The 10,146-nt window shown below is 41.0% G+C and overlaps 1 pseudogene; it reads right to left on the bottom strand.

Moving 5' to 3' along the window:
- Window positions 1-2,657: 2,657 nt before the first annotated feature.
- Window positions 2,658-2,756, bottom strand: LOC129034384 (U6 spliceosomal RNA; annotated as a pseudogene).
- Window positions 2,757-10,146: the final 7,390 nt, after the last annotated feature.

The following is a 10,146-nucleotide window of genomic DNA, read 5'->3' as shown; positions in this document are numbered from 1 at the left end:
CTCCCACTTCAGCCTCCTGAGTAGCTGGGCCCACAGGGGTGCACCACCAAGCCTGGCTAATTTTTGTATTTTTTTTCTTTTTTTTTAAATTATTATTATTATACTTTAGGTTTTATGGTACATGTGCGCAATGTGCAGGTAAGTTACATAAGTATACATGTGCCATGCTGGTGCGCTGCACCCACTAACTCGTCATCTAGCATTAGGTATATCTCCCAATGCTATCCCTCCCCCCTCCCCCCATCCCACAACAGTCCCCGAAGTGTGATGTTCCCCTTCCTGTGTCCATGTGTTCTCATTGTTCAATTCCCACCTATGAGTGAGAATATGTGGTGTTTGGTTTTTTGTTCTTGCGATAGTTTACTGAGAATGATGATTTCCAATTTCATCCATGTCCCTACAAAGGACGTGAACTCATCATTTTTTATGACTGCATAGTATTCCATGGTGTATATGTGCCACATTTTCTTAATCCAGTCTATCATTGTTGGACATTTGGGTTGGTTCCAAGTCTTTGCTATTGTGAATAGTGCTGCAATAAACATACGTGTGCATGTGTCTTTATAGCAGCATGATTTATAGTCCTTTGGGTATATACCCAGTAATGGGATGGCTGGGTCGAATGGAATTTCTAGTTCTAGATCCCTGAGGAATCGCCACACTGACTTCCACAAGGGTTGAACTAGTTTACAGTCCCACCAACAGTGTAAAAGTGTTCCTATTTCTCCACATCCAATTTTTGTATTTTTTATAGAGATGGGGTTTCACCATGTTGCTCAGGCTGGTCTCAAACTTCTGGCTTCAAGCAATCCTCCCATCTTGGCTTCCCAAAGTGCTGGGATTACAGGGGTGAGCCACAGCATCTGGCCACTTATTACAAAGATTTTAATAGAATGTCCTCTGTTCTTACTGACAGTTTTAAGTTTTCATACCTATTCCTCTCCAAAGTAACTATAATGTCTTGGCTTTTCCTGAGAATTTCTAAGAGTATATGGTAGAAATACAAGCCAGCAATTATATTTTCTTAGCTGAACATGGGAAAAATTGTAAGAAGGGAATGTTGTGCAGGAATTGCTAGGTCACATCAGTAATGGTAAAAAGATTTTACGACTTGGAGCTGAATATAGAGTATTTTCTTCCACTTTCAACTTTTCTCATACGAGAGGATAAAATACAGTACATTGGGAAATGTATGACACCAGGATCAGGTAGGCTTGGGTTCAAAATGTTGGTTCTGCCACTCAGCAGCTCTGAGTCAGATCATGTCCATTTCCTCACCTATAAAATGGAGAAAATTATGCTATCTACTAATGAAGATTTTTATGAAAATCCATCCTGTTCCTCCTTGAGATCTCAATATAGTCATCATCTCCTCTAAGAAAGTATTCTTGACTCCTTTCTCCCACAAGGTAAAGTAAAATGTCTTTTGTCTGTGCAAATTGCCACCACTCCCCACCTACTTCCCACTCCACATCAGAATTCTATGCTATCACTGCATTTCTTATTGTATTAAAATTGCATCTGTATATGCCTGTCACTCCTACTAGACTGTGAGAAATTGATAACTCATATCTCTAACACTTAATAGGGAACCTGCCTATCAAAAGTATAGTCTTAGTAAATGTTTGTTGAGTGAATGAATGACATATTTCAAGTGATTGCACCATACTTAAAACATTGGAAACATCAAACAATGTGTTATTTTTTGGCTTCTATCATAAATAGGGGCATGAAAGTTTTAGTAAAAACATTTATCTCTTGCCCATGATGCTGTAGCTAAGAAATATAAGGCTAGAACTGTTTTTCTGAATCATTCTAGGTAATTAGATACACTGATGGGCATGGTTCATGGAAGAGGTTAAGATTTAACAAACGATGAATAATGGGATGAAAGTTTCTTCGAACCTTTAGCCATAGCTTATGCACATGCATCCAGAAGGAAAATTAATTGTTCGACCCTTTGTTCATATTTTTTTGTAAATATATAACTTGGCAGTGTTGATTTAGATCATCAAAGCAATGTATCGGCGATCTTTTGCGTTTGTCTCAGCTGCCTTTTTTCATTGCATTACAAATGATGCTAATTCTGTGCTTAATTATGCTTAACATAGTTTATAGGCAATCCAGTGTTTATCAGTTGGACACAGCAAAAATTCTGTTGTTTTCTTTCCATCTTCCTTCTGCTTATCATTTGTTGATTTTTGAAAGCAGCTGGAGTTGTTCCATGTGAATGGAAACAATTATAAGGCTGTACAATCTTCTCTAGCGAGAAATGCATTTCTCTCTAGAAACCATCTTATCAACTACAATCTTTGCTTTTTAAATAATTGATATATATTCTCATGCAAACTTTTAACCTGATCTTTGCTGTCCTCTCAGATCAAAAGAAATCTCCACTCAGATTATAGAAAAAAAACCTCTCCACCTACTCAGGATTTTCCAAAAGCCTGTGTATTTCATCCATTGAAATAGAACCTCCATCTATCCAAATTGACTACTACAGCCAGTCAGACATGTATTGATGTTTTATGGAAATGATAAATGTTTGAGATGAGGGATATGCTAATTACCCTGATCTGATCACTATAGATCATATCATTATGTGTAAGTATTGTCAATTAAAAACATTTTTTTGTTTTATTTATTTTTACTGTTTTTTTTTAATGGAATGTTTCATGAATCTTCATGCCATCCTTGTGTAGGGGCCATTATAATCTCTGTATTTTTCTGAGAGTGACAGAAGGCAGCCAAATGCCTAGGAAGAAAGGGGAGAGTCCCCAGTGAAACCCCACTTCCAAGCTGAAGACAGTTTAAAGCCTGAAAGCCAAGCTACAAGTCAAATCCTCAGACTGGATTGAGAACTTGTCTTCTTGTTTGGCATGCTTTCCTCTGATTGATCCCCACCCTTCACCTATTTAACGTATATCTACCCTTTCCTAATTGGTTTTCTACACTGTCATGCCCATCTTTGAGTGGTGTCTTTGCTTTAACCTTTTTCGCATACCCACAAACCAATCAGCATGCACTTCCCATCCTCTGCCTATAAAGACCCCAGACTCAGTTGGTAGAGGAGAAGACAGCCTAACTTCAGGGAAGAGACAATCTAACTTTGGGAACCACGACCTGCCCTTTTCATCCCCTATCCAGCTCCCCTCCCTGCTGAGAGTTGTTTACATTGCTCAGTAAAATTCTCCACCTTCACCATCCTTTAATAATCCATGTGACCTCATGTTTCTTGGACTCTGGACAAGAACTTGGGACCCACCGAGTATGGGCACCCAGAAAGGCTGTCATACTGGCCCTTTGCCCTCGCCAGCAGAGGGCAGCCATCCTCCGCAGTGAGGCAAGTGGCCAAATGAGCTGCTAAGACACAGCTGTTGTTGGACTGTGGATGGTGGAACTAAAAGAGCGCTGTAACACCTCCTCTGGGACTTCAGGGTTGAAAGCACCTTCACCTGGGTGCCTGCATTCCCTTTGAGGCAACACGCTTAGTCCGGCCGCGGGTTCCACACGGAGCTTGCTCCTGTGTCAGCACCCAGAGCAGCCGGCCAGATCCCGCACTCACTCGCTTACATGCTCCCTTCCGCAAGGGGCTGAGCGTGGTGGGCCGAATAGAGGGGAATGTCCCTGCCCTGAGTCTAGGGAAGGGGTCAAGAAAAATCCTGCATCAGTTCCAGTTTTAGTATATGTGCTGCCGAAGTGAGCAAGAGAAAAAGTTGTTTAAAAAGCTCATGTTAATATAATGATTGGATATTTGTATCTTAGGTTCTCATATTTTTTTTTCTTTTTTATTTTTTTCAGATGGAGTTTCACTTTGTCGCCCAGGCTGGAGTGCAATGGCGTGATCTTGGCTCACCGTGACCTCTGCCTCTCAGGTTTAAGCGATTCTCCTGCCTCAGCCTCCTTAGTAGATGGGATTACAGGCACCCGCCACCATGCCCAGCTAATTTTTGTATTTTTAGTAGAGTTGGGGTTTCACCATGTTGACCAGGCTGGTCTCAAACTCCTGACCTCAGGTTATCTTCCTGCCTTGGCCTCCCAAAGTGCTGGCATTACAGGGATAAGCCACCACACCCAGCCAGGTTCTTATATTTTCAGTTATTACGTGTGTCTTAGAAGTTGAAAAGGGAGTAGCTTTTAATGTTTAGTTTATTATTTGATTTTTTATTGTCATTTTTATTTTAAATTCACGGGGTATATGTGCAGGTTTGTTATAGGGTATATTGTGGGGTGCTGAGGTTTGGTCTTTGATTGATTCCATCACCCAGATAGTGAACATAGAACCCAACAGGAAGTTTTTCAGCCCTCTGGCCTCCTCCTTTTGGAGTCTTCATTGTTTGTTGTTCCTGTCTTTATGTCTGTGTGAACCCAAGATTTAGCTCCCACTTATAAGTAAGAACATGTGATATTTGGTTTTCTGTTTCTGCATTAGTTCGCTTAGGATAATGGCCTCCAGCTGCATCCATGTTGCTGCAAAGGACATTATTTAATTTTTTTATGGCTGTGTAGTAGTCCATGGTGTATATGTACCACATTTTAAAAATCCAATCCTAGGTGAATTCCATGTCTTTGCTATTGCAAATAGTGCTGCAATGAACATATGAGAGCATTTGTCTTTTGGGTAGAATGATTTATCTTCCTTTGGTATATACCCAGTAATGGGCTCGCTGAGTGGAAATGGTAATTCTATTTTTAGTTCTTTGAGAAATCTCCAGACTGCTTTCCAGAGTGGCTGAACTAATTTACATTCCCACTAAGCATTCCCTTTTCTCCACAACCTTGTCAACATCTGTTGTTTTTGGACTTTTTTTTTCTCTGTACATAGGGATGACTTTTTAATAATAGCCCTTCTGACTGGTGTAAGATGGTATGTCATTGTGGTTTTAATTTGCATCTCTCCATTATTAGTGATGATGAACATGTTTTCATGTTTGTTGGCTGCTAGTTATCTTTTTTTGAGAAGTGTCTGTTTATGTCCTTTGCCCACGTTTTAATGGGGTTGTTTGCTTTTTTCTTGTTGATTCATTTAAGTTCCTTATAGATTCTGAATATTAGATCATATTTGGATGCATAGTTTGCAAATATTTTCTCCCATTCCCTAGATTGTCTGTTTGTTCTGTTGATCATTTCTTTTTGCTGTGCAGAAGCTCTTTAGTTTAATTAAGTCCCATTTGTCTATTTTTGATATTGATGCATTTGCTTTTGGGGTCCTCCTCATAAATGTTTTGCCTAGGCCAGTGTCTAGAAGAATATTTCATAGATTTTCCTCTAGAATTTTTGTAGTTTGAGGTCTTACATTTAAGTCGTTAATGCATCTTGAGTTAATTTTTGTATATGGTAATAAGTAAGGGTCCAATTTCATTCTTCTGCGTATGGTTAACCAGTTTTCCCAACAACATTTATTGAATAAAGTGTACTTTCCTCATTGTTCATTTTTGTCGACTTTGTTGAAGATGAGCTGGTTGAAGGTGTGCAGCTTTATTTCGGGGTCTCTAAAATGTTTCATTGGTCTATGAGCTTTTGGTTAGCTCATAGATAAAAGGATCATTTCAGTGGGCTTGACCATAAGAGATAAATTCATTTTTTTAAATTTTTATTTTTTTTCAGTGTAGGATCAAAACTAGAATTAGAATATAAGTGTAAGTATTGAAAAGCAATGTAGTTATGTGATTTTCTTTCTAAGAATTCTAAGATCAAAATATTTATGAAAAACATTTTTGGTGGCTATCACGAGTTTTTAAAGATTAACATAATTTCTGAGAGTAGTTTTGCAGGTAAAATTTAGGTCATTATACAACATATGAGTTATGCTCTAAAATTAATAGTTATATTTATCAAGTGACTATTCTGTGTCAATTGTTTTACGTACATTACAATGATCTCATTTATTCCTTAGAGAAAAAACAAACATTTAAAAGGTGAGTGCAGTGGCTCATGCCTGTAATCCCAGCACTTTGGAAGGCCGAAGTAGGTGGATTGCTTGAACTCAGGAGCTCAAGACCAGCATAGGCAACATGATGAAACCCTATCACTACCAAAATAACAAAAAATTAGCCAGGCGTGGTGGCATGTGCCTGGGTTCCCAGCTACTCAGAAGGCTGAGGTGGGAGGATTGCCTGAGCCCAGGAGGCGGAGGTTGCAGTGAGCCAAGATTGTGCCACTGCATTTCAGCCTGGGTGACAGAGTGAGACGCCATCTCAAAAAAAAAAAAAAAAAAAAAAGGTGAGGACCTGAAAGTTTATAATTTTGCTTAGATTTAGTAGGTGGAAGGTGCAGGATTGGAAGCCATGAAAAAATGCTCATCACTGGTCATCATGCCACATTTTAAAGGTTGCAAAATCTCTAACCAGAAGGTTATAACCAGAAGTTTATAAATCTGTCCTCTAACCCCTTAACACCACCTCCCCCAAGCCCTTAAAAATGGTCCAGTCCTCAAAAACCAGATTCTTTCAATTTCTCTAGGGTTAAAATTGCTTTTTTTCTGTAGACAAAGGAAGCAGGATCAGGAGGGAGGACCAGATGAGAAGAGAGTTTGGGCACTTAATTGTTACCACTTTGAGCAACATACTTTGAACTCTCCGAATCCTCAGTTGCTCATCTGTAGAGTGTGTATTTAATGGTATGTCGGCTCACAGGATCTGTGTCAAGGCCTAAATGAGGTAACATATATGGAACCCTCAGCAGACTCCCTGGCATGTAGTAAGTGCTCAATAAATGGCAGTTATTACTACTCTTCAGGGTCTGGGGCTCCTCCTTGAAATAATTTCTAATAATAACAATAATAATCATGGTTAATATTTACTGAGCACTGATTGTGTACCAGAGGCTCTTCCAAACACTTTCTTTTTTTTAAACTAGAAATCAACTTTATTATTTATTTATTTTTTATTATTATACTTTAAGTTCTAGAGTACATGTGCACAACGTGCAGGTTTGTTACATATGTGTACATGTGCCATGTTGGTTTGCTGCACCCATCAACTCGTCATTTACATTAGGTATTTCTCCTAATGCTATTCCTCCCCTTGCCTCCCACCCCATGACAGGCCCCCGTGTGTGATGTTCCCCTTCCTGTGTCCAAGTGTTCTCATTGTTCAATTCCCACCTATGAGTGAGAACATGCGGTGTTTGGTTTTCTGTCCTTGTGATACTTTGTTAAGAATGGTGGTTTCCAGCTTCATCCATGTCCCTGCAAAGGACATGAACTCATCCTTTTTTTATGGCTGCAGTGTATTCCATGGTGTATATGTGCCACATTTTCTTTATCCAGTCTATCATTGACGGACATTTGGGTTGATTCCAAGTTTTTGCTATTGTGAATAGTGCTGCAATATACACACGTGTGCATGTGTCTTTATAGGATTTTATTTCTCCTTCACTTATGAAGTTTAGTTTGGCTGGATATGAAATTCTGGGTTGAAAATTCTTTTCTTTAAGAATGTTGAATATTGGCCCCCACTCTCTTCTGGCTTGTAGACTTTCTGCTGAGAGATCCGCTGTTGGTCTGATGGGCTTCCCTTTGTGGGTAACCCAACCTTTCTCTCCGGCTGCCCTTAACATTTTTTCCTTCATTTCAACCTTGGTGAATCTGACAATTATATGTCTTGGGGTTGCTCTCCTTGAGGAGTATCTTTGTGACGTTCTCTGTATTTCTTGAATTTGAATGTTGGCCTGCCTTGCTAGGTTGGGGAAGTTCTCCTGGATAATATCCTGAAGAGTATTTTCCAACTTGGTTCTATTCTCCCTGTCACTTTCAGGTACACCAATCAAATGTAGATTTGGTCTTTTCACGTAGTCCCATATTTCTTGGAGGCTTTGTTCATTTCTTTTTACTCTTTTTTCTCTAAACTTGTCTCCTCGTTTTATTTCATTCATTTGATCTTCAATCACTGATACCCTTTCTTCCACTTGATCAAATTGGCCATTGAATTTTGTGCATGTGTCACATAGTTCTCGTGCCATGGTTTTCAGCTCCATCAGGTCATTTAAGGTCTTCTCTACAATGTTTATTCTAGTTATCCATTCGTCTAATCTTTTTTCAAGGTTTTTAGCTTCCTTGTGAAGGGTTCGAACATCCTCCTTTAGCTTGGAGAAGTTTGTTATTACCGACTTTCTGAAGCCTGCTTCTGTGAACTCAAAGTCATTCTCCATCCAGCTTTGTGCCATTGCTGGCAAGGAGATGCAATCCTTTGGAGGACAAGAGGTGCTCTGGTTTTTAGAATTTTCAGCTTTTCTGCTCTGGTTTCTCCCCATCTTTGTGGTTTTATTTATCTTTGGTCTTTGATGCTGGTGACCTACAGGTGGGGTTTTGGTGTGGATGTCCTTATTGTTGATGTTGATTCTATTCCTTTCTGTTTGTTAGTTTTCCTTCTAAAAGTCAGGTCCCTCAGATGCAGGTCTATTGGAGTTTGCTGGAGGTCCATTCCAGACCCCTGTTTGCCTGGGTATCACCAGCAGAGGCTGCAGAACAGCAAATATTGCAGAACAGCATATATTGCTGCCTGATCCTTCCTCTGGAAGCTTCGACTCAGAGGGGCATCTGCCTGTATGAGGTGTCAGTCGGCCCCTACTGGGAGGTATCTCCCAGTTAGGCTACATGGGGGTCAGGGACCCACTTGAGGAGGCAGTCTGTCTGTTCCCAGAGCTCAAACGCCATGCTGGGAGAACCACTGCTCTCTTCAGAGCTGTCAGACAGGGACGTTTAAGTCTGCAGAAGTTTCTGCTGCCTTTTGTTCAGCTATGCCCTGCCCTGAGAGGTGGGGTCTACAGAGGCAGCAGGCCTTGCAGAGCTGTGGTGGGTTCCACCCAGTTCGAGCTTCACCGGCCGCTTTGTTTACCTACTCAAGCCTCAGCAATGGCAGACGCCCCTCCCCCTGCCAGGCTGCTGTCTTGCAGGTTGATCTCAGACTGCTGTGCTAGCAGTAAGCAAGGCTCCGTGGGCGTGGGACCTGCTGAGCCAGGTGCGGAATATAATCTCCTGGTGTGCCATTTGCTAAGACTGTTGGAAAAGCGCAGTATTTGGGCGGGAGTGTCCTGATTTTCCAGGTGCAGTCTGTCACGGCTTCCCTTGGCTAGGAAAGGGCAATTCCCGACCTCTCGCGCTTCCTGGGTGAGGTGATGCCCTGCCCTGCTTCAGCTCACCCTCTGTGGGCTGCACCCACTGTCCAACCAGTCCCAATGAGATGAACCAGGTACCTCAGTTGGAAATGCAGAAATCACCATCTTCTGCGTTGATCACGCTGGGAGCTGTAGACCGGAGCGCCTCCTATTAGGCCGTCTCCAATTGTTTCGAAATGGAAGCATATGGTTGGGCTGGTTGTTGAGTCTCAAATAAATAGCTTCTTTTAGCCCAAACACTTTCTAAAAAATTTTTATATATTTTTTGAGACAGAGTCTTGCTCTGTCACCCAGGCTGGAGTGCAGTGATGCAATCTTGACTTGCTGCCACCTCGCTTAGTTCCTTAGCTAAGGAGCTAAGGCTCGCTCCTTAGCCTCTTGAGTAACTGGGACCACAGGTGTGTGCCACCTCATCCAGCTAATCTTTGTATTTTTAGTAGACATGGGATTTTGCCATGTTGGCCAGGCTGGTCTCAAACTCTTGGCCTCAGGTAATCTGCCTGCCTCGGCCTCCCAAAGTGCTGCAATTACAGACGTGAGCCACCATGCCTGGTCTCTTCCAAACACTTTAAATGCACATGTTTGCTTAATCCTTGAAACAACCCAAGTGGTAGTTTGTGTTTATCATCTCTCTTTTATACATGACAAGACTGATATCCCTGATATGCTTACACAAGAGCATCCCTTTACTAAGTAGAAAAGATGAGATTCAAGCTCAGAAAGTTTGGCTTTGAAACACATGCTTTCACCCTTTCCATTGTCCCAACGCTGTTTTAACCTTCCCTGGAACACTTTTGTCCTTTTTTAAAAAATTTTCTTTTCTGTGAACTCTGCAGAGAAGTATTTTGTCCTTTTTTGGCATCCATTCAACACCAAGCCCATTGCTGGACTCAATATTGACTGCAGAGAACACCTGATCATTTAATGATTATTTGATGTGATAATTGGTTGGTTGATTAATAATTTCCAATATAGTGAGTGATCAACAAACATTTGATAAGCAGTTATGAGATGCTAGCCATTTGGCCC

The sequence above is a fragment of the Pongo pygmaeus genome, chromosome 2, assembly GCF_028885625.2.
Source record: "Pongo pygmaeus isolate AG05252 chromosome 2, NHGRI_mPonPyg2-v2.0_pri, whole genome shotgun sequence".
Lineage (NCBI taxonomy): Eukaryota > Metazoa > Chordata > Mammalia > Primates > Hominidae > Pongo > Pongo pygmaeus.
This window is presented reverse-complemented; position numbering and strand designations above follow the sequence as displayed.